The sequence below is a fragment of the Schistocerca americana genome, chromosome 1 (genome assembly GCF_021461395.2).
Source record: "Schistocerca americana isolate TAMUIC-IGC-003095 chromosome 1, iqSchAmer2.1, whole genome shotgun sequence".
In the NCBI taxonomy this organism is placed as follows: domain Eukaryota; kingdom Metazoa; phylum Arthropoda; class Insecta; order Orthoptera; family Acrididae; genus Schistocerca; species Schistocerca americana.
Genome location: NC_060119.1, coordinates 764,573,551 through 764,595,887, shown reverse-complemented (window position 1 = coordinate 764,595,887; position 22,337 = coordinate 764,573,551). Strand labels below are relative to the sequence as shown.

At 36.9% G+C, this 22,337-nt stretch overlaps 1 protein-coding gene across 1 annotated transcript in view; it reads right to left on the bottom strand.

Moving 5' to 3' along the window:
• Positions 1-22,337, bottom strand: part of LOC124611879 (putative serine protease K12H4.7) — a 118,379-nt gene that overhangs the window by 44,355 nt on the left and 51,687 nt on the right. The gene's annotated exons all lie outside the window — the stretch shown is intronic.

Below are 22,337 nucleotides of genomic sequence, written 5' to 3'. Positions count from 1 at the left end.
TCAATTGAGAAACCCATCTCTCTTTTATGGATTTCGAGAAAGCTTTCGATAATGTGAATAGATAAATTCTATGGAACGTCATGGCTGAATGAGGTTATGCATCTCACCTTATAAATGCTATTAAGTGCTAATAGACAAACAATGAAATTGTTATAGATATGTGAAATATAACAACAAAACCAATGAACACAAACAAAGCAGTACAACAAGGTAGCTCTATTTCTCAAAGTATATGAAGTTATAAGCAATGGAAAATGCTGAACATAAATGGAGTGCTGTTAGATCATAACACCAGATTCATGTAATTTTATATGCATATGACATTACTCTGATTACAGAGAACAAATATGACCTTCTAATGGGAATCCATAAGTTGCAGCAGATAGCCTCAAATCACAATCTAACATTGTGAGTAGATAAAATGAAAGTGGCGGCATTTCAGGGCAGACAATCAGTAAGATCTAAAACAATCTTGAGTAATAAAATCTTGGAGCAAGTTAAACATTTTAAGTACCTAGGATGCAACATCACTTACAAATATAACCATGATGTGGGTCACAAATTAAATATAGCAGTACCAATACATATGTACTTATGGAAGTGGGCAACAACAAGACACCAACACAGTAGAAAACAGGCTCAAGAAATAAGACTTCTATGAAGAGTGGAAGGATGCAATGTACTTATGGAAGTGGGCAACAACAAGACACCAACACAGTAGAAAAAAGGCTCAAGAAATGAGACTTTTATGAAGAGTGGAAGGATGCAATGAGATGGGTATCGTAAACAGGAAATTTGGTTAATACCTGAAGTGAAGGAAATGAAGAAGAAGAAGAAATTTGATCAACAGTTATCAGAACTAAGAGATCAATCAATTTTACAGCAAGATATATTTTTATTCTCTCTCTCTCTCTCTCTCTCTCTCTCTCTCTCTCTCTCTCTCTCTCTCTCTTGTGTGTAAAACAAGAAAATGGTAATGGAGCAAAAGTAATTACAAATTTATTTTCAGCAAGTCCATATTTAGGAAGAGATTTACTTCACTGAATTTAAGGATGATTTGCCAAAGATGATGAAACATTAAATCAACTTTTACATCCACCATAGTTGCAATTCATTTATTCTTTTTATACCAAACAAGATCAAATAACTCCTTAAGTACTACATGGAGATATTGCAAAATTTTGATTCCATTCCTATTTTACATTAAGGACTCATTTACATTTGTATTAATAACAGCATTATTTTCAATGCAATAGGGTCCGCAGCTGGGACAAATTTTTTGAATGATTTCTTGAAGCCTTCAGCTGCCATTTTCTTTACTTCCTGTATGATTGTACAATTTTGACCTTAGGCCATTTTCAAGTATTTTATGGATACTTGAAAATGGCCTAAAGCCGAAATTGTACAATCAAAGAGGAAATAGTGAAATGGCAGCTGAAGGCTTCAAGAAATCATTCAAAAAAGAAACATCATTATTAATTAAAATATGATTGTTGTTGTTGTGGTCTTCAGTCCAGAGACTGGTTTGATGCAGCTCTCCATGCTACTCTATCCTGTGCAAGCTTCTTCATCTCCCAGTACCTACTGCAACCTACATCATTCTGAATCTGCTTAGTGTATTCATCTCTTGGTCTCCCTCTACGATTTTTACCCTCCATGCTTCCCTCCACCACTAAATTGGTGATCCCTTGATGCCACAGAACATGTCCTACTAGTCTAGTCAAGTTGCGCCACAAATTTCTCTTCTCCCCGATTCTATTCAGTATCTCTTCGTAACATGATTAACTGTTACTTATTTTCTAGGAGAGCCACATAATTTTGTGCCAGCAAATTTCTTGTAACTCCAGTTGATATTCAACCAGAACAATACAACTTACTTGCTGATGCTATTTTACAATCAATTCCAAATAAGTTAGGTGGTGTTATTGCTTTATTTTTATCAATCAGAATTCTAATAATTATACAATTTTACAATAAATCACCTTGCAAGGTATTCAATTTTATCTTATTAACCAAATGTTATTTTCAATCATCGTTGTAGTGCTACAACTATTAACATGGGCCAGAAAGTGACCGGTTGAAGAACCTTATATTATAACAGAACACAATATAACAATCGTTTATTTTATTTATTTCCTTAGTAGTGTTCATGGAACAAATTCTTAAGATAAATTAATGAGGAATAGATTGTAAATAAGTTAATTACCTTAAGAAAAGCATACATTTTGCAAACATAAAACTACAAATTTGAGTCTTCTATTAACTTTTTAATGCTTGAAAATGTTTCCCTAAATAAAACAATGGAAAATCCAGGATGGAATGTAACAGTATTATGAAAAGGGAAGTTGCCACTCACCACACAGTGGAAATGCTGAGTTGTGGATAGGCACAACATAAAGAATGTCACAAATAAAGCTTTTGGCCAGTAGGGCCTTCGTCAAAAACAGACCCCCCCCCCCCCCCCCCCCCCCACACACACACACACACACACACACACACACACACAACTTACAAACATAGGACTGCAGTCATGTGTTTGTGAGTTACATTAGCACGTGCGAGAGAGAGAGAGAGAGAGAGAGAGAGAGAGAGAGAGAGAGAGAGTGTGTGTGTGTGTGTGTGTGTGTGTGTGTGTGTGTGTGTGTGTGTGTGGGCGCGCGCGCGCGCGGGTGTGTGTGTGTGTGTGTGTGTGTGTGTGTGTGTGTGTATTTTTGACGAAGAATATACTCGCTGAAAGCTTTATTTGTGACAGTCTTTTTGTTGTGCCTATCTATGACTCAGCATTTCCCTAAACAAATGTAATCAATAAAACCTTCAAACCAACAAATAAAATAAAAAAGTTAACCACAAAGGTAAAAATTCCTTCAAGCTAAGTACATTAATTTATCATAACAAAACTGAGATGAACTTCCTTGAACTAAAAGAGAAGCAAAAGATACAAAAGAATAAAAAATCAATACCTAAAAATTCAAAATCAAAAGTATATTTATAAATACAATTTTAGTCTAATCTGCCAAAAAAAATTAAAGAAAAACACCTGCATCATATTCAGTATTAAATCCTGACACTAATTCTGATTCCACTTCAGCTAATTCACAAGGAATACAAATAGTTTCACATGAACGTGAAGCAAAGAAAGCTAAAGCAAAATGAAAAAAAAAATAACAATAAATCAACAATAAACCTGACAATTTATAAAATCAACTGTATTACAAATACCAATTAAAATAATTAAAGACAATGAAATCAAAATAATCTGACTACATATGAAAGAGTTTGAGCAACAGAATGTAAAGAACCTAATAAAGCATAATTTAAATTTGATGATCAACCAGCAGTTTTTACAGTATAAACACCTAATCTAATAGACCATCAAAAAAAGATAGATAAAAAACCATAAGATAATGAATACATATAACAAAAATAAAGAAAAAATTACCCAAAAACCTGCAGAAATTATCAAATTATAAAGAGCAGAAAAATAATAAAGTAAATAATTTGACATAATACGAACAGGTTCCTCCTTACAAATTAATATAGTTGTATCACTAAAATGTTTAGGAATATCAACAAACCTTACCTTACCACGATCCTTTCAAATCTGAATACAACTTCAAACCTTTCATTCTAACAATGTTAAACAGCTACAGTAATTAAAACACAAATAACTAAAACAATAAAATTTATAATAAATATAAACAAATCATAAAATATCAATACAATTCGTAGACCTGCATAAATGATTTCTTAATTCAATGTGTTACTTTTTAAAATTATTAATTAATTTTAATCAACAATTTAAAATTACCCTACCCACATATTCAATTCATATTAACGTGTGTACATACAACTTGGGACAGAAACTGATCTGGCTCACACTGGTCTTAACTCAAAAGTACGTCAGAAATTAACAGTTAAACACACCTAATTACTGTGCTCATGTACCAACAATTTTTCTTAATCCGATGCTTATGTCAAAATCTTATTCACTGATAAGAGCTCTTGAAAACAATTATGCTGCTATTGGCATAGTAAATTACTCTTATCAATCTAAATTATTTTCTATATATTAAAAACAGAGATTCTATGACTTACCAAACGGGAAAGCGCTGGTAGATAGGCACAATAAAAAACACACACACAAAATGAGCTTTCGCAACCCCCGGTTGTTTCGACAGGAAAGAGGGAAAGAGAGGGAAAGATGAAAGGATGTGGGTTTTAAGGGAGAGGGTAAGGAGTCATTCCAACCCCGGGAGCGGAAAGACTTACCCTCTCCCTTAAAACCCATATCCTTTCATCTTTCCCTCTCCTTCCCTCTTTCCTGACGAAGCAACCGGGGGTTGCGAAAGCTCATTTTGTGTGTGTGTTTGTGTGTTTTTTATTGTGCCTATCTACCAGCGCTTTCCCGTTTGGTGAGTCATAGAATCTCTGTTTTTAATATATTTTTCCCATGTGGAATGTTTCTTTCTATTTTATTTGAATTATTTTCTATTAATTATTTAATTAATATTAATTGTTAAATAGTGAAGAGAGCAGTTATTCTTCATAAGGCCCCAACAAACATTATCATTAAGTATAGAATACTCAAAAAAAACTACGTAAAAATAAAATGTCAAGCCCTATACAGTTTTCTCAATCTACAGGAAAATTTAGGTGTTTTATCTCAAAAGTTAAATTCTAAAATTTATTATTAGACAGTTTCTCAACAACCCAATCATTCCAGACCCTAATTAAGAAACTAATAATTATTTTAACTTTGTACAGTGTAAATATAATGGCTCTAAATCTTCGTCAGTGAGCAGGCCAGACCTCAAAATATTATCAAGAGAACATATTTCTTACAAACAGGTGAAAATCAAATTTGCCTAGTTACTTACAATATATTAACAATAATCCTATTGTAAACAAAATAAATATACCAATTTCATCATTATCACAAAAATTAAGAAATCAAATTTAGCATTAAAATAAATACCTAAAGTAATTATAAAACCAAATTTAAATATGATGAATTACAATGTGATCTTAAAGGTGGCATGTTTAAAATTTACTATTATATTCAAAGTTAATTAAATTATAAGTTAGCTTTAGACATTACATCCTACAGAATAAATTTCTGCCTAAAGAAAATAAATTTTGTCCTTAAAAAATTACATACCTTAGAAAACCATTAACAATTCATTTCCACTCAATAACAATGATAACTATAATTAATTGCAAATTGATTTTATTCACGGTAAGTAACTAAATACTAAAATTTTTATAAACACTGATACACAAGGTAGAATAAATAATATTTACTTTAATGAACTATAATATTTCATAATCAACTTACACATAACAAAAATAAACTGTAATATAAAAGAATCAAGTACACAAAATTAATTGTTGTTGTTGTTGTTGTTGTTGTGGCCTTCAGTCCTGAGACTGGTTTGATGCAGCTCTCCACGCTACTCTATCCTGTGCAAGCTACTTCATCTCCCAGTAACTACTGTAGCCTACATCCTTCTGAATCTGCTTAGTGTATTCATCTCTGGGTCTCCCTCTACGATTTTTACCCTCCACACTGCCCTCCAGTACTAAATTGGTGATCCCTTGATGCCTCAGAACATGTCCTACCAACCGAACACTTCTTCTAGTCAAGTTGTGTCACAAACTCCTCTTCTCCCCAATTCTATTCAATACCTCATAATTAGTTATGTGATCTACCCATCTAATCTTCAGCATTCTTCTGTGGCACTACATTTCTAAAGCTTCTTTTCTCTTCTTGTCCAAACTATTTATCGTCCATGTTTCACTTCCATACAGGGCTACACTCCATACAAATACTTTCAGAAACGACTTCCTGACACTTAAATCAATACTCGATGTTAACAAATTTCTCTTCTTCAGAAATGCTTTCCTTGCCATTGCCAGTCTACATTTTATATCCTCTCTACTTCGACCATCATCAGTTATTTTGCTCTCCAAATAGCAAAACTCCTTTACTACTTTAAGTGTCTCATTTCCTAATCTAATTCCCTCAGCATCACCCGACTTAATTCGACTACATTCTATTATCCTCATTTTGGTTTTGTTGATGTTCCTCTTATACCCTCCTTTCAAGACACTGTCCATTCTGTTCAACTGCTCTTCCAAGTCCTTTGCTGTCTGACAGAATTACAATGTCTTTAGCAAACCTCAAAGTTTTTATTTCTTCTCAACGGATTTTAATACCTACTCCGAATTTTTCTTTTGTTTCCTTTACTGCTTGCTCAATATACAGATTGAATAGCATCAGGGAGAGGCTACAACCATGTCTCACTCCCTTCCCAATCACTGCTTCCCTCTCATGTCTCTCGACTCTTATAACTGCCATCTGATTTCTGTACAAATTGTAAATAGCCTTTTGCTCCCTGTAATTTACCCCTGCCACCTTCAGAATTTGAAAGAGAGTATTCCAGTCAACATTGTCAAAAGCTTTCTCTAAGTCTACAAATGCTAGAAACGTAGGCTTGCCTTTTTTTAATCTATTTTCTCAGACAAGTCGTAGGGTCACGTGTTCCAACACTTCTACTGAATCCAAACTTCCCCGAGGTCGGCTTCTACCAGTTTTTCCATTCATATGTAAAGAATTCACGTTAGTACTTTGCAGCTGTGACTTATTAAACTGATAGTTCGGTAATTTTCACATCTGTCTACACCTGCTTTCTTTGGGATTGGAATTATTATATTCTTCTTGAAGTCTGAGGGTATTTCGCCTGTCTCATGCATCTTGCTCACCAGATGGTAGAGTTTTGTCAGGACTGGCTCTCCCAAGGCTGTCAGTAGTTCTAATGGAATGTTGTCTACTCCCGGGGCCTTGTTTCGACTTAGGTCGTTCAGTGCTCTGCCAAACTCTTCACGCAGTATCATATCTCAGCAGCCAGAGAAACTGTGGTTTGTGTGTGTGTGTGTGTGTGTGTGTGTGTGTGTGTGTGTGTGTGTGTGCGTGTGTTTTACTCCAATGAAGACCTTTCTGGCTGAAAGCTTACTCTTTTGACAGTCGTTTTGTTGTGCCTGTCTGCGACGTGACATCTCTGCTATACTGTGAGTAGCGACTACCCTTTTCTACTACTGTTATTATTCCATCCTGGAATTTTCCATTGTTTGACTTAAAATAGCAGTGATCTTAGTTTTTTTTTTTTTTTTTAACCGAATCACAGAGCGTTAATTTTTTTGATTTCACGTTATAAATTCATAATTTAACTCCAATATTATACGTAATTGCTTTAATCAATAATATTCACTGGTATTAGTAGCACAACTGTAGCTGCTAGCACCAATTATGTTGATATTAAATCAACTGCTAATTCCAAGATTAACAAATAATTAAATCAAATCATTGCAAAAAAGAATATTTACTATAACACATCTTGCATATAACAGAGAGAAAAGGTGAATGAAACTTTTGGATAATTTTATAGTTTCTTAATAGTTAAACATAATTAATTTACAGTACCAGATACATACTAAAAAAGGATCTTAAAGAAACAAAAAAATTCAGAACAGAATCTCCTTATGACCATAACAGGGACAGGTCTTGCATCTAGGTCTATTACAGGGGTATGAGCCATGAGGTAAGGGATTGGGAGCAGGGGTTATGTAAGGAAGGACGCATATATTTTCGTCTTCCGCAATTGTCGCTTCCTCAGATTTCATTTTATTCTATCCCCTTGTGCATCCATTTTGTCCTTTCCATATTTTTCACACTTAACTTGGGTGTATTTTTGCATAATTTTTCAGACGTAATTCTCCTTTATTACATAATTTTTCATATTTTTTGCACCACCATGGATCCTTGCGATCTCTATCTGTGTCCATACTGTTCCTGCATTGCTGCCTGGCTCATGAAATCCCCCTTAATGGCCTTACCACCAAATTACTCATCTCTGGTTGCCACCCCTCCTTCCACAATGACCTCCACCTGTTCAGATACCACCAATTCTTAGCCCTCACCAACATAGTCCTGTGAAACCATATCAATCAATCCCAATCCTCCTTGTAGTACCTTCTCTCCTTCCGCAAAATTCTCTTGGTATGTAATTCCAATTTCCTGGAACTCATAACACACATAGAAACTCTTGCCCTGCAGGAACTTGAGCAACATGCACAACACCACCTCAAAAAGCTCTCCATCCTGCTCACTTCCTATTCCCACCTCAGAGTACTACTGTCCACCACCTCTACAACAACCTCCAAACCTCCCCCACATAGCTGAAAAACCCTGTCTCACAGACCTATTACACTTACCCCACCCCCCAAAACTCCCTCCCACCACCCCACAGAACCCATAACCTAAACAGACCCGCACACAGTCATGAATCTTTCCTCCTGAAGCCTTAGTCCACAGAAATATCAGCCCTTTCCAAAGGCCTCACCTTTTGCCCCACTCCCAAATTCAATCATGCAGGACTAGTTAAAGACCTTATCTCCTCTTCCCAGTCCCTACAGTGGAAACACTTTTTCCCCACCAACCCGGCCAATCAGACTCAACCAAAGACCAATATTGAACCTTGTCTAACTTGGTTCACTCCTCCATCCCCTATTAGCTTTCCATAATTTCTTAACCTCAAACCTTGCTTCACCATAATTCCCCAAATCCCTCAACATGCAAACTAACCTTACATCCGCAAAAAGAACTGCAGTCCACAGTCTAAAAACTGATCCTGACCTTATAATCCTACCTGCACTCAAAGGCTCCACCACTGTTGTTTTGAACCGCAAGGATTACATGGCAGAAGGACTCCATCAGCTGTCAGGTATTTCCACCTACAAACCTTGCCACAGTGACCCCATTCCAGTAATTCAGCAGGATTTCCAGTCACTACTCAAATCCTTAAGCCCATCCCAGAGCCTCTCCCCAGAGTCCATCTCTCTCCTTACTCCCCGCATTCCCACCTTCTACATGCATCCTAAAATCCATAAACCCATCCACCCAGGATGCCTCATTGTGGCCGGTTACTGTGTCCCCACTGAGAGAATCTCTGCTCTCGTAGACCAACACCTTCAACCCATTATCCAGATCCGGTCCTCCTATATAAAAGATACCAACCATTCCCTCCACTGACTCTCCAAAGTTCCTGTCCCTTTACCACATGGTGCCCTACTCGACACTATTGATGCCACCTCCCTGTACACTAACATTCCTAATGCTCATTGCCTTACTGCTATCTAACACTACCTTTCCAGATGCCCTATGGATTCCAAACCAACAACCTCCTTCCTAGTCGCCATGACCAACTATATTCTCACCTACAATTAGTTCTCCTTTGAAGGTATTACCTACAAACAAATCCACGGTATGGCTATGGCACCCGCATGGCACCATCCAATGCCAACCTATTCATGGGCCATCTGGAGGAAACCTTCCTAAAAACCCAGAATCCCAAACCCCCCACCTGGTTCAGATTCACTGAGGACATCTTTGCTATCTGGATTGGAGGTGAGGACACCCTATTCACATTCCTCCAGAACCTCAACAACTTCTCCCCATTTGATTCACCTGGTCCTACTCAACCCAACAACCCACCTTGCTAGATGTTGACCTCCACCTCAGAGATGGCTACCTCAGTATCTCCGTCCATATCAAGCCTAATAACCACCAGCAATACCTCCACTTCAACACCTGCCACCCATTCCATACCAAGAAGCCCCTTCCGTACATACTAGCCATCTGTGGTTGTCGCATCTGCAGTAATGAGCAGTCCCTCTCAGAATATACTGAGGGTCTCACTGATGCCTTCACTGACCATAATTATCCTTCCAACCTTGTACAAAAATAAATTTCCCGTGTCTTATCTTTCCAGTTTCCCACCACCTCCCGAAGTCCCACAGTCTGGCCACAGAGAAGCATTCCACTTGTAACTCAGTACCCTCCGAGACTGGAGCAACTGAATTACATTCTCCACCAGGGTTTCGATTACCTCTCACCGTGCCATGAAATGAGAAATGTCCTGTACACTATCCTTCCCACCCCTCCTAGAGTGGTATTCCGCCATCCACTGAACCTAAACAATATACTTGTCCATCCTTACACAACCCCTGCTCCCAATCCCTTAACCTCATGGCTCATACCCCTGTAATAGACCTAGATGCAAAACCTGTTCCATACATCCTCCTACCACCACCTACTCCAGTCCGGTCACTAACATCACCTATCCCATCAAAGGCAGGGCTACCTGTGAAATCAGTCATGTGATTTACAAGCTAAGCTGCAACCACTGTGCTGCGTTCTATGTAGGCATGACAATCGACAAGCTGTCTGTCCACATGGACAGCCACCGACAAACTGTGACAAAAAAACAAGTGGACCACCCTGTTGCTGAACATGCTGCTGAACGTGATCTCCCTCATCTCAATGACTGCTTCACAGCCTGTGCCATATGGATCATTCCCACCAACACCAGCTTTTATGAATTGTGCAGGTGGGAACTTTCCCTGCAATACATCCTACGTTCCCGTAATCCTCCTGGCCTCAACCTTCGTTAGTCACTATTCTCACCAATCCAGCCCCCTTCCTGTTCCCATTCCAGCACCACATAGCCGTAATTTCACTGCCACATCCAATCTTTTAATTTCTTTTTACTTCTCTCCTTTCCACTACTCAAACCACCCCCCCCCCCCCCCCCCACACACACACACACTCCCCACCTTCTCTCCTGCCCTCCATCTAAACTGCAGCACTTCACTGTCTCCCCCTCCCCACCCTAGCCTCCTCGTTACCCCCACCCAGTCGCACTGGTGCTGCAGCTCGCAGTGTGGTTTCAGTTGTCGGAGACTGCAGACGTGTGAGTGTGAGTGTGAGTGTGTGTGTGTGTGTGTGTGTGTGTGTGTGTCTAATGCTGACAAAGGCCTTAATGGCCGAAAGCTATAATTGTGTGAATCTTTTTGTTGTGCCTATCGCGACTCAGCATCTCAGCTATATGGCGAGTAGCAACTTTCCTTCTCTAATATTGTTACAGTCATTTTCCATTGTTTGATTTTATTTTTATTCCTGTTAAAACATTCATTATACAGTAAAACCCTGAATTAGTTAACCACTTTTAAGGAAATTCTGCTTCTAACAATCCGTCCCCACTTTTAATGAACCCTGCTTTAGGAAAAGTTCCACTTTAAAGGAATAAACACAATACATTCTGCAAATTGAAATCTAATTTTAATGTGAATCCTAACGTGTCCAAGAGTGTTTACGATTTCTTTTAGTTTCACACATGTCATACTTCATATTGTGTGATGGCAGTAAATGGTAAGTGATTCTTCTGATCAATAAACACCTATCTAATTCCCTTGTAATGATGCAAGAGAATGTGTTTAATAAATTGGAAGTGATTTCTGTACGTCCAACCATGCAAACTTGGTCAAGTGAACTGACATAACAGTTAATGACACTATGAAGCATGAGTCAAAAGGTATAGCTGTTTATTGTTGTATGTACCAATTTTATTTTTGTGGAGTTATAATCTGCAAACATAGAAAGCTTACTATTCTGCGAAATTCGATGAATATCTATGACGCTGAAGACAGTCTTAACATAAAACTTTCTGATATGGTAAAGAAATATGATTTGGTGCTCTCTTAATTGTGCAGCATATTTAAAAACGAAGAAGCATTTTGGACTGCTGAAGCTAGTGGTTCTTCTGGATAAAAAAAAAAAGAATATTCACATGTCAACATTCAATCAAATGGAAAATAATGTTTCGAAATGGTTTCAAAGAATATGAAATGGCAGCATTCCTATAAGCATAAACATGCTATAAAAGAAGGCTCATGAATCACCCTGCAGATTGGTGTGGAAAATTTCAACGCATTGAATGGATGGTTGATTGTTTTAAAAAACAATGTGAGGCTGTGGATGTAGAAAGAGTAAGCTAGTGGAAGAACATTACATTGCCATAGTTAATACAGGGTTATGAATGAAGAGAAAATTTTAACGCAGATGAAACTGGCATTTTTTATAATTTACTTTTTGTAAAATGTATTCTTTTAAGGGAGAAAAATGCCACATAGGTAATAAAAGTAAAGAAACAATGACTGTGCTATTGTACATAAATAATAACAAGAGTGAAACGCTGCCTCCACTAAAAACAGGAGAATTTGAAACTTCCAGGTGTTTCACAAACATCGAAACACTACCTTGTACTTACAAGTGCAACAAGAATACCTGCATTATATCAGAAATCTTTACAAGGTTTCAGGCATGCCAAGGTGCGAGCAAGCAGGGAGACAATAGTACTTTTTATCGACTGATGCCCTGTGCACCCCAAGCAAATAGCATTTCTGAGGAATATAAATGTTGTGTTCCTACCTCTGAACTCCACAAATCATCTGCAGCCTCTGGACCTAAGCACAGTACACTCTATTAACGCCACGTACAAGGTAGCAGTTGTGGAGAAACCAATTTCATTTCTTGAGAGGAAGAAAGTGATGAGATTCAACATTGTACAGGCAGGACCGGCTCTTGGGAGGTAGTCAACTATACTACCACAAAGGATGGCAGGTTTTTGGGGTTGGTAAAATCTCCAAAATGACAAAATAAACAAGACAGTGAATTTTTTATAAAGGAAAAAATGCGAGAATAAATATAAATCATTCATAAAATCTAGAGACTTACTGGAAACTGTCTATGGTATTGTGAAACAGATGACAAAAGAAGTGCTGAAGCTGGTCACCTTGGTTGCATCTATCAAAATACCAAAGAGTCCAACTGGCAGTGTGGGTGCTGGAGCTGGTCACCTTGGCTGTGTCTTTCAAAATAAAGACTGCAACTGGCAGTGCTGGCAATTGTATTTCAACCATGCACTTACATAACACTTGAAATATACCTACATCAATCTGAAATCTCCTACTGAAGGAAAAGGCTTCATGATCAAGAAATAAAAATAAATGTCAGCATATGATGGTCTAACAATCCTTAAATACCTACAGGTTTTTTTTGCTAAGTGAAACACTTTGCAATAAATAGAGAAAGAATAAGTAAACTGTGCACTGCCTATCATATGACAGAGTCTTGAATCCAGAGACGATGTGATTAAGGGGTGTTTAGATGTGGAAAGATGTACGACATCCTCCTCCTCCCCCCCCCCCCCCATCCCCATCCCCACCCCCACCACTTCCTCTCCTTTAGATTTTATGTTAATACCATTTACACTCCTCTTCTTCTCATGGTCCTCTAGATTAATTTTTTATGCCTTGCCGTAACTTCTTTCAAGTTTCCCTCATTCCCTTTTTGTTCTCCATGCTGAATCCTTAATTAGCAGATATTAATATTCGAGACAATACACAGAAAATTGTCAAATCTTATTTTGTAGGTGAAACAACTAAAATGCACGAACTGCTTATCCAGTTTTGCCATATTGCACACTGTTTGCATTCCAATAACTTTATTTAGAATACAACTGTTACTTTTGGCTACAATAAATGAAAATGTTTTCAAAACTGCTTGTTTTGAGCCATAAATCATGGTCATGGCATGATATTTGATCACAGATGTTTTTCCTTTATGTACTACGGACACACGAAATAGGCACTGGCGATTTATATACTTTTTTCAACAGATAAAACATTTATATGTAAGACACTCACTCCCCTGTCACTTTCCACTTTGTATACCAGAAGTGACAATGATACCGTCAATGACGCTGTTCTCATCTGTGTTGGGTTGCTACAGGTCCCACACCATACGCTTCCCTCTGCTCAGGGAATGAGAAAAGTGAACAGATTTGAATTATGTACTCTGCGAGTGACATAACTTAATTTTGATCACATAATTAATTTTGGATTTATAAGCCAAAATGTTTTAAAATGTAAATATTTCACTTCTAATAATTTTTTCATAATGTGGGGCCACAGTCATAATATATTTCTTTAAAGACAGTACCGCCATTAGACTGTTTTTTATTTGCAGTGTTACATTTACACGATCATGATTTTGGCTTCAAAGTGCCATTATCAAGTGTTTTAATGTTATGCAGTGCCTAAGATGGCATAATGTCGTATTTCAAATACACTGTTAGACACATTGTCTAAGGGTCAATATTTCTGGTAAAAGCCTACTGCTTTGTTTTCTAGAGTCAAGATGGTATACTCAGTGATAAAACAAAGCAGTAGGCTTTTACCAGAAATACTGACCATTAGACAATATGTCTGATAGTGTATTTTAAATATGACAGTATGCCATCTTAGGTACTGTATAACATTAAAACACTTGATAATGGCACTTGGAAGGCGAAATCATGATCATGTAAATGTAACACTGCAAATAAAAATCAGTCTAATGGCGGTACTGACTTTAAAGAAATATTTCACTTCTGTTTCACTGACTGGCATCTCATACCTGGCTCTGATCTTAAAGACATATAAATTTACAAGAGATGTAGAGTAAGTGTGCTATGTGAAAAAAAGACACAAGAATGACACCATGAAAAAGGTTGATTATGTCTGAAAATGCAAGGAGGTGGAAGATAGGGGGTGTCAGCACTTGAAAATCCGCCTTGTCTACAGACTATGCATTTGTTCGTTGCCAGATTGTGTTAAATTGTTTCACAAACACTGGTTATAGTACATCAGTTGATGTTGAAGACAATACTTTTGCAGAAGAAGAATGAAGCACAATCACAGATGTTCCTGAAAATACAACATTCCAGGACTTTGCTACTTCTGATGATGACTTCCTATAAATTCCACACCCAAGATGAATATAAGTGAGATGCATGAAGTGCTTGTGAAAGAACTCTGTGAGGTAGGAATCGGTAGTGGCGATGATGATGATGATGATGCTGTGCAAGGAAATGATGTGGGCAGGAAATATTTTTCATCTTTTAATGTAGATGACTCAATTCTAAGTAATATTAACCAACTGGAGCAAAGTTGTTGCTCCAATGATGATGATGATGATAATGCTGTGCAAGGAAATGATGTGGGCAGGAAATATTGTTCATCTTTTAATGTAGATGACTCAATTCTAAGTAATATTAACCAACTGGAGCAACAACTGTCAATACAACATGCTTGAAGGACAAGACAACAAGACAAACAACTGTTCTTTATTTTTTAAAGAAAGAAAGAAAACGAAAAAGAAAAAGCAGGATTTGCTCTGTCAAACTGTGATAATATAGACATTAACAGATCACAAGTATCTGGACACCTATTAGTGGACAATAATATTGGGTGTGTCCACCCTTTGTCTTTATGACAGCTTTAATTTTATTGTTGACACTTTCAGTGAGGTGTCTGAATGTCTGTGGAGGAACGGCAGGCCATTCTCTTTCTCAAGAGCAGAGAAGGCGATTATGTTGCACATTGGGGTCCGGAACAAAGATGACACTAACTCATCTCTTAAGTGTTCCAAGCCAGTCCATTTTAGGAATGTTATTGTCCCCAAACCACTGCCTCACAGGTGCTTCTTTCAACAGGAAGCACTGTCATGCTGAAACAAACAATCAGTCTCCGAACTTGAAATCTAGCAAGGTGACTCCTTTGCTCCCAAGAATAAATGAAACGTTTTGCTCTTTCATTCTACACCTAAAGCACTCTTAAAAGATAAACCGCATCAGAATATGTAAAATTGATATTTACGTAAAATCTCAATTACACTTAATTTTAGTTGTTTGTCTTCCTGATTACAATGAAGCAGATGGCTTTCCTAGAGACATGAATACTTAAAAGTTATAGAAAATTTAAGTTACAATGTCAAAACATTTTGAGATAATAAACAGTAGAGGAGGTATTGTTATCAGTCATTCAAAAGCAGATATCACTGATTTCCTGAACACATATTTGGAACTATTTGAAATTAGTTAACTTATGAAATAATTGACATTAAAAGTTCAGATCCTGTTTTTCATTAATTATTGCAACATTCCAAACTTTGATAATATAATTCTATTGCTGTACTTTTTCTAAATTGGACAACACCTGCCACTAATTAATTCAGCCAGTAATTAAGATTTTGAATAATTTATGATCATAAAATATTTGTTTCAAGATAGATGCCACACTTGTAAATAGGGGATTTCAGATTACGGATAAATACTGTTTTCCATGTTTCATATACTTTTGTGAATTACTGACCCGAAACATTTTTCATAAATCAAACCCAATACTGTTTTCCATGTTTCATATACTTTTGTGAATTACTGACCCGAAACATTTTTCATAAATCAAACCCAACCCAGCCAAATTTCAAAGCATTTAGTAGTTTCAGAAATCACGCTATGTTCTTACACGTGTCTTTAAATAGCAACCTCGCCCCTCCAAAATTCGCAGTCTGCTACCATTCAGCACACAGATAAAACGACGGATCATACATGAGTCTGCAATAGGCAAGCATTTGGATAAAATCATCACGTCGGTTTGATTGAAGCTCAGCAACCAGCAAGCACATAGATCACATCTCCATGTCGGTTCACATTAGAATCTGCAACCAGTGAGTAACTAGTCAACATCTCCATTTCAAACTGTGCACCAAGTTCACAGTCAGTAATGACATGAGTATGATCTACGCACAAATAGTTGGCCCCTAGTGTTCTACATGCAACATTGTTACTTTCGTGTCACTCTCACTGTACATAATGCCATGTGAAGTTTACGAATACTGTGTGATTAATGATTGGGTGAGTTTTCTTCCGCGTGTGTTTGCAAAGGAAGAGATGTGCTTCTCTTTACTTGTTTAAATTGAACTGCAAAACTGGACATGGCCATCAACTATGGTATTATAAAGTGGGATTTAAAATTCCCTTCTTGTTCAGTCAACAACATTTGGCACTAACTTTCATAGCATCGCTTTCCAAGATATCTTCTCAGTGCAGCAAAATATGAACCTTCAAGATCTGTCAAATGTGAGTGTAACATCACCCAACAGGTAAGGGTCTGATCGCACATAGTGCCCCTATCTGAGAACACCACCTTGCTTTGGTATAACGAAACTGACTCCTACACATGTGGAATAGTGGCACACAAACTTTGTACATGAATATAAACTGAACATCAAAGGTGAACAGTAGCAGTGTAATAAACACAGCCAAGAAACATCCCATGTACCACAAGTGAAATAGATTATTTATGGAATGGAAACAGGAGGCACCAAGGAATTGCACGTGGAGCTCCAGTTTGAGAAATTGTTTCACATGGGCACAATGAAGGACTCACGTGAGTGGAAAACTACTCTACATTACTTTGCACTGTAAGCTTGATGTAAATGAAATTACGAAGTATTACAGTGATAATGAAGGAGTTATATACATTGAGCGCAAACTTACAGAGAGTGTAACACAAACTGACAATGAAAGACAGTGAATAGAAACTGTGATTAAAATTGCCATAGACAGTGGATAACTAACAGTGCACAGCATAAGAACAGTGGAAATAATTTAACATCAAAACTATGAATTATTGGAACACTGACTTCAAAAAAGAAGCCACCATTAAGGAGCCCAGCTGTGGGCAGCCAATCAATGCACGAGCTCAACTGACATCACGTCCCAGAACACAAGTCAATCAGCACAGTGCAGAGCAGAAGTAAATATTGCAGGTCAGCAGAGATGCAAAAGCAATTTGCCGGTGAGACAAGTGGAGGAAATAGCTCTTAACGGTAGCAGCCAATACAAAGATAATGTAAGGTAAAAGTGTTTGTGACAAGTGTGTTAGATATTTTGCAAGGCAAGCAAATTAAAAGTAAAAGACAGTGTTTTTGGTGATAGAACACAGGGCAAGTCAATAAATGAGGATTTTCAATCCCAAATGCAGAAATTAATACAAGATTTAAACTCAAAAATAGATCAATATAGAGTGACATTAGAAATATCATCAGAGAGTGTTTCAACAGTTTACAATCAGAATCGAAAACAGTATTTGATGTGTAAGAAACAATTCACCTTCGGTGCAAAATCGTTCAATATAAAGAAATAAAAATTTAACAGAAAATTTTGATTCGAACTTGGAATCTTCTGATACGACAGGCTGTTAAATGAAAATTTAATTGGACAATTGTGTAATAAGGAAATGGAAGTTGTGGGTTTTTGTCACGATAATTTAACTGAAGTACTGCAAATCTGTTCTGATGAAAATAGTGAGGTGACTTTCGATGAAAAGCACATTGATATGGTTGATATTGAAGAGGTAGCGGTAGTTACAGACACTGCTGATGTAAATATCCATCTGATATAGCTGACATAGATTGTGTACCAATACTAAATGAGAGGTTTGACAAAGTTGTTACTGATGTTGTTGATCCAGAGGTAGTGAATACAGATGTCGATATAAGTACTGTTACATGTGGTTATGAGATTAATGAACTGGTTTTTGATACAGGGCAAGTAAATACTGTTGGTATTCAAGATCAGAAAGCTTTTAAGGTAAATAGTGATGCAGTTGATGTTGAAAGACGCTGTGTACACTTGTAAATGAGACTTCAATAAAGCTGATGAGATTATTAGGAAAAATGGTGTGTGTGAAAATGATTCTGGATGACTTCTTCTTAGCTCTTTGACAAAACACCCATTTAAGTAGCAGCACTTTTAAACAAAAACTAGTCAAATGGTCTTGATGAAGTACCTGATTTCATATTAAATAAAAGCATGTGCTCACCACATAGCAAACCCCTTGGCAAAAATTTTCAACCTCTCTTTAAAAACTGGTGTATTTCCAGATATTTTTAAAATAGCAAAATTTACACCACTGCTAAAAAAAAAAGGTTCTTCTGAAAAAATATCAAACTACCGACCCACGTCACAGTTAAGTTCCTTCTCAAAAATTCTAGAAAAACTCTTCTATGACAGGCTTTTTAAGTTTCATAAATAAATATGCACCTCTTACAGTACAACAACATGGTTTTAGAAAGTCTAAATCTACACAGACAGCAATTTTCGAATTCTTTAAATCTCTTGATCAACATAAATTAGCTGCAGGTATTTTTCTAGATCTATCAAAAGCCTTCAATGTCCTGGACCATAACATTCTCCTCGAAAAATTAGAAAGACGAGGAGTAAGAGGTGTAGCACATAGCTGGTTGTGTTCATACCTAAAAAAACCGCAGGCAGAAAGTATCACTTCAGTAGGAATTCAACAAAATGAATAAAACAAGAAACAACTCCTTTCTTTCTGGGGAATTACCAATAAAATATGGTGCACCACAGGGCTCAATCTTAGGTCCACTACTCTTCTTGATTTATGTGGACGACTTAGTTGAATATATGAGTCCCACAAAAACTATCCTGTTTGCCGAAGACACCAGTATGTGTTGATTTTCATTTAATTCCTCCAACTAATCAAATGTCTATTAAAGCCCAATTAAAAAATGATCCCCTAGGAAATGTAAGTGTCACAAAATTGTTGGGTCTTTGGGTTCAGCAGGACTTAAAGTGGGACACACATATAAATAATGCAATTTTGTCATATGATGACATGATGGAGACCGTGGCTGGTGTTAGGACAGCAACCAGCCAATTTGTGGCACAGTTCCACTCACTAATCCAATATGGGACCATTTTCTGGGGATACTCAACTCACAGTGTAAAGATTTTTAGAATGCAAAAAAGAGCTTTAAGAATAATTTGTGGCCTTAAAAAGATGGAGTCCTGTAAATCCAATTTTACTGAGCTTGGTGTTCTAAATGTTCCAAGTTTATTCATTTATGATACTATATTGTTCACTAGGGACTACCTCCTGAAAATAGGCAAACTGCTACAGAACAAAAATGTACATAACTATAGTACCAGACAGGAGTCAAATATACATCAAAAATATCACAGGACAACCACCTATCAGAGGAGCATAATTAACTTTGGTGTAATACTACACAATAAGATACCAGAGGAAATAAAAAATACTACTGATCCAATATTTAAAGCTAAACTAAAGGCATTTCTAATAAAGCACTGTTTCTATTCTGTCAGAGAATTTCTGAAAAAAGTAACAAAATTAATTGTAATAGGTACCTGATTTTAATTTGCCTACTATTTTGCTAATACTATGTATTATTGTAGCTTATCTTCGACCTGTCCAATAGCAATTGTACAATTTGTGCTATATGATAAAACTGGACCAATGAAAAATCAATCAATCAATCATAGATTCATTACAAAGAGGTTTTACTGTAGAGGAAATGGACATTTTAGTGATGAAACTGGTACCGTATTTACTCGAATCTAAGCCACACTTTTTTTCCGGTTTTTGTAATCCAAAAAACCGCCTGCGGCTTAGAATCGAGTGCAAAGTAAGCGGAAGTTCTGTAAAATGTTGGTAGGTGCCGCCACAACTAACTTTTGCCGTTGAATATATGTAGCGCTACACAGGCATGCTTTGCAGGCACAAAGATAAATACTGGTGCCACAACCTCTGCGTCAGTGCAGAATGTAATGTACTAAAGAGGCATCTGCAAAGATTTTCAAACGGAGAAAAATTTTCGCTAAACTCTCCTTCACAACATATTCTATCACACGCAGTCTATTATTTGGTTCTTGTTGATCATTATCAAAGAGAGCAGCAGTGTAAGTAACAATAAACAGCAGTCTCTTACCATTGTTTCGCTAATGAGACAATTCCTCTCTTTTTAAGCGCATACAAAAGCAAGCCATGCCACAAGCGGCGACAGGTCGTAAACACTCATTATCAGAATGCGACAAACAATGCATGACACAGCACAATAATGCATTTTCAGCTTAGAGTGACGTAAACACCTATAACAAAGAGAATGGCACTTATCAGATCAAAGAAAAATAACCAGTCAATTCAAACCAGACAAAGCACGTGAAAAAGGAAGGGTACCCGTATAAATACGGACGGAGCGCCTGACGCATAGCAATGGCTACCTGGTAAAGCTTGACTGCTAAGCTTACGACTCGAACCAAACTACTGTAGCTGTATCTTCATTCATTCGACCTAAATTGTGTCTCATATTACAATGGACCAACTTTGTTTCGATTTGGAGGTGTGGCCTAAAATTTTTCTCTCCCCTTGAATTTCGAGTCTCAAATTTCAGGTGCGGCTTAGATTCGGGAAATTTTTTTTCCCCTTGATTTCGAGTCTCATTTTTCAGGTGCGGCTCAGATTCAAGTGCGGCTTAGATTTGAGTAAATACAGTAAGCTTCTGAATAAGATGGAAACAACTACTTCAAGAAAAGGTGAAACATTAAAAAAAAACACTGGTTTACACCTTAAAACTAGGTTTCCACATCTTAAGGCCACAGATCCATGTACATATTCACAGCCCTGCATTTTTGTTTCAACCCTATGAAAATAATGAACTCTATCGATGATGTCACAGAAAATAGCCTATTTAGAAGGCTACATCTAGAATGGGAAGCTCCTTCAGTGTAGTTTTTCTGATGGGATACAAATCTATTCATAACTTAGTGGGAAAGTAACTTTCCAAGCACCCATTTTGGCAAAAACAGATTTTTTCCATCCCTATTCATACCAACTTTACAATAATGAAGACAACAGACATGAGTATTGATTCTAAAGAAGTTTCATAGAACTAATAGAAAAATGAGAAAAATGAAGGACAGAAAAAGATGAAAATGGTACTGGGTTCATGTGGAGAACACAAAGCAAGGGATAAACAGTTAATGAAAAAGAGATAATGGGAAGGGAGGCATGATGACCAAGAGATAATACATACTGTAAACAAGAAAAGAGAAGGAAGGTAGTCTGCACAAGAGTGAAGGTTAGTAAAAAGGAAAGGAAACGACTATAATGACAAAATAGATTGTCCATGTTGTGGAGATAGGTCCCATCCACAGACTTCAGTAGCACTGGTGTTGGGAAGCAAAATCTAAATGACAAACTGTGAATCAGGAAGTATATACCATATGCAACAATGAGGGTGTGCTGTAGGCATTTTTCCTGTAGTTGTTATAAATGAGTGATTGTTAATGCTTATGGTAACATAAAATGCAGCAAACTGTCCAAATAAATGTATGACTTTGGGAAGTTAGTTAGATGCTCCATAGATTATTTGGACAATTCTTTTATTGAAATTATGTGGAATGATTGGGGAGGGGAAAGGGGTGGGTGTTGCTGTTTTAGGAGCAAGGGCAAAGGGTGAGAATCACTTCATTAATAACGTAGTTGAAATATTACAAGTTGAAGGTATATTTAACAACAGACTCAAATATTTCAGTTTCAAGAAATAATTCGGTACTATATTTTTTATCAACAGATTAGGGAACAGTTTCAATGCACCTGAACAATACTATTGCAGTAATAACCTGAGTGGAAACTTTCAATTATTCCTGTGTTTATCTCTCAATCAAGAATAGTCACAGGTAAAGTTATTCTCTAAATACTTGTAAAGCCAAAGTACGTAAAAGTTTCAAGGT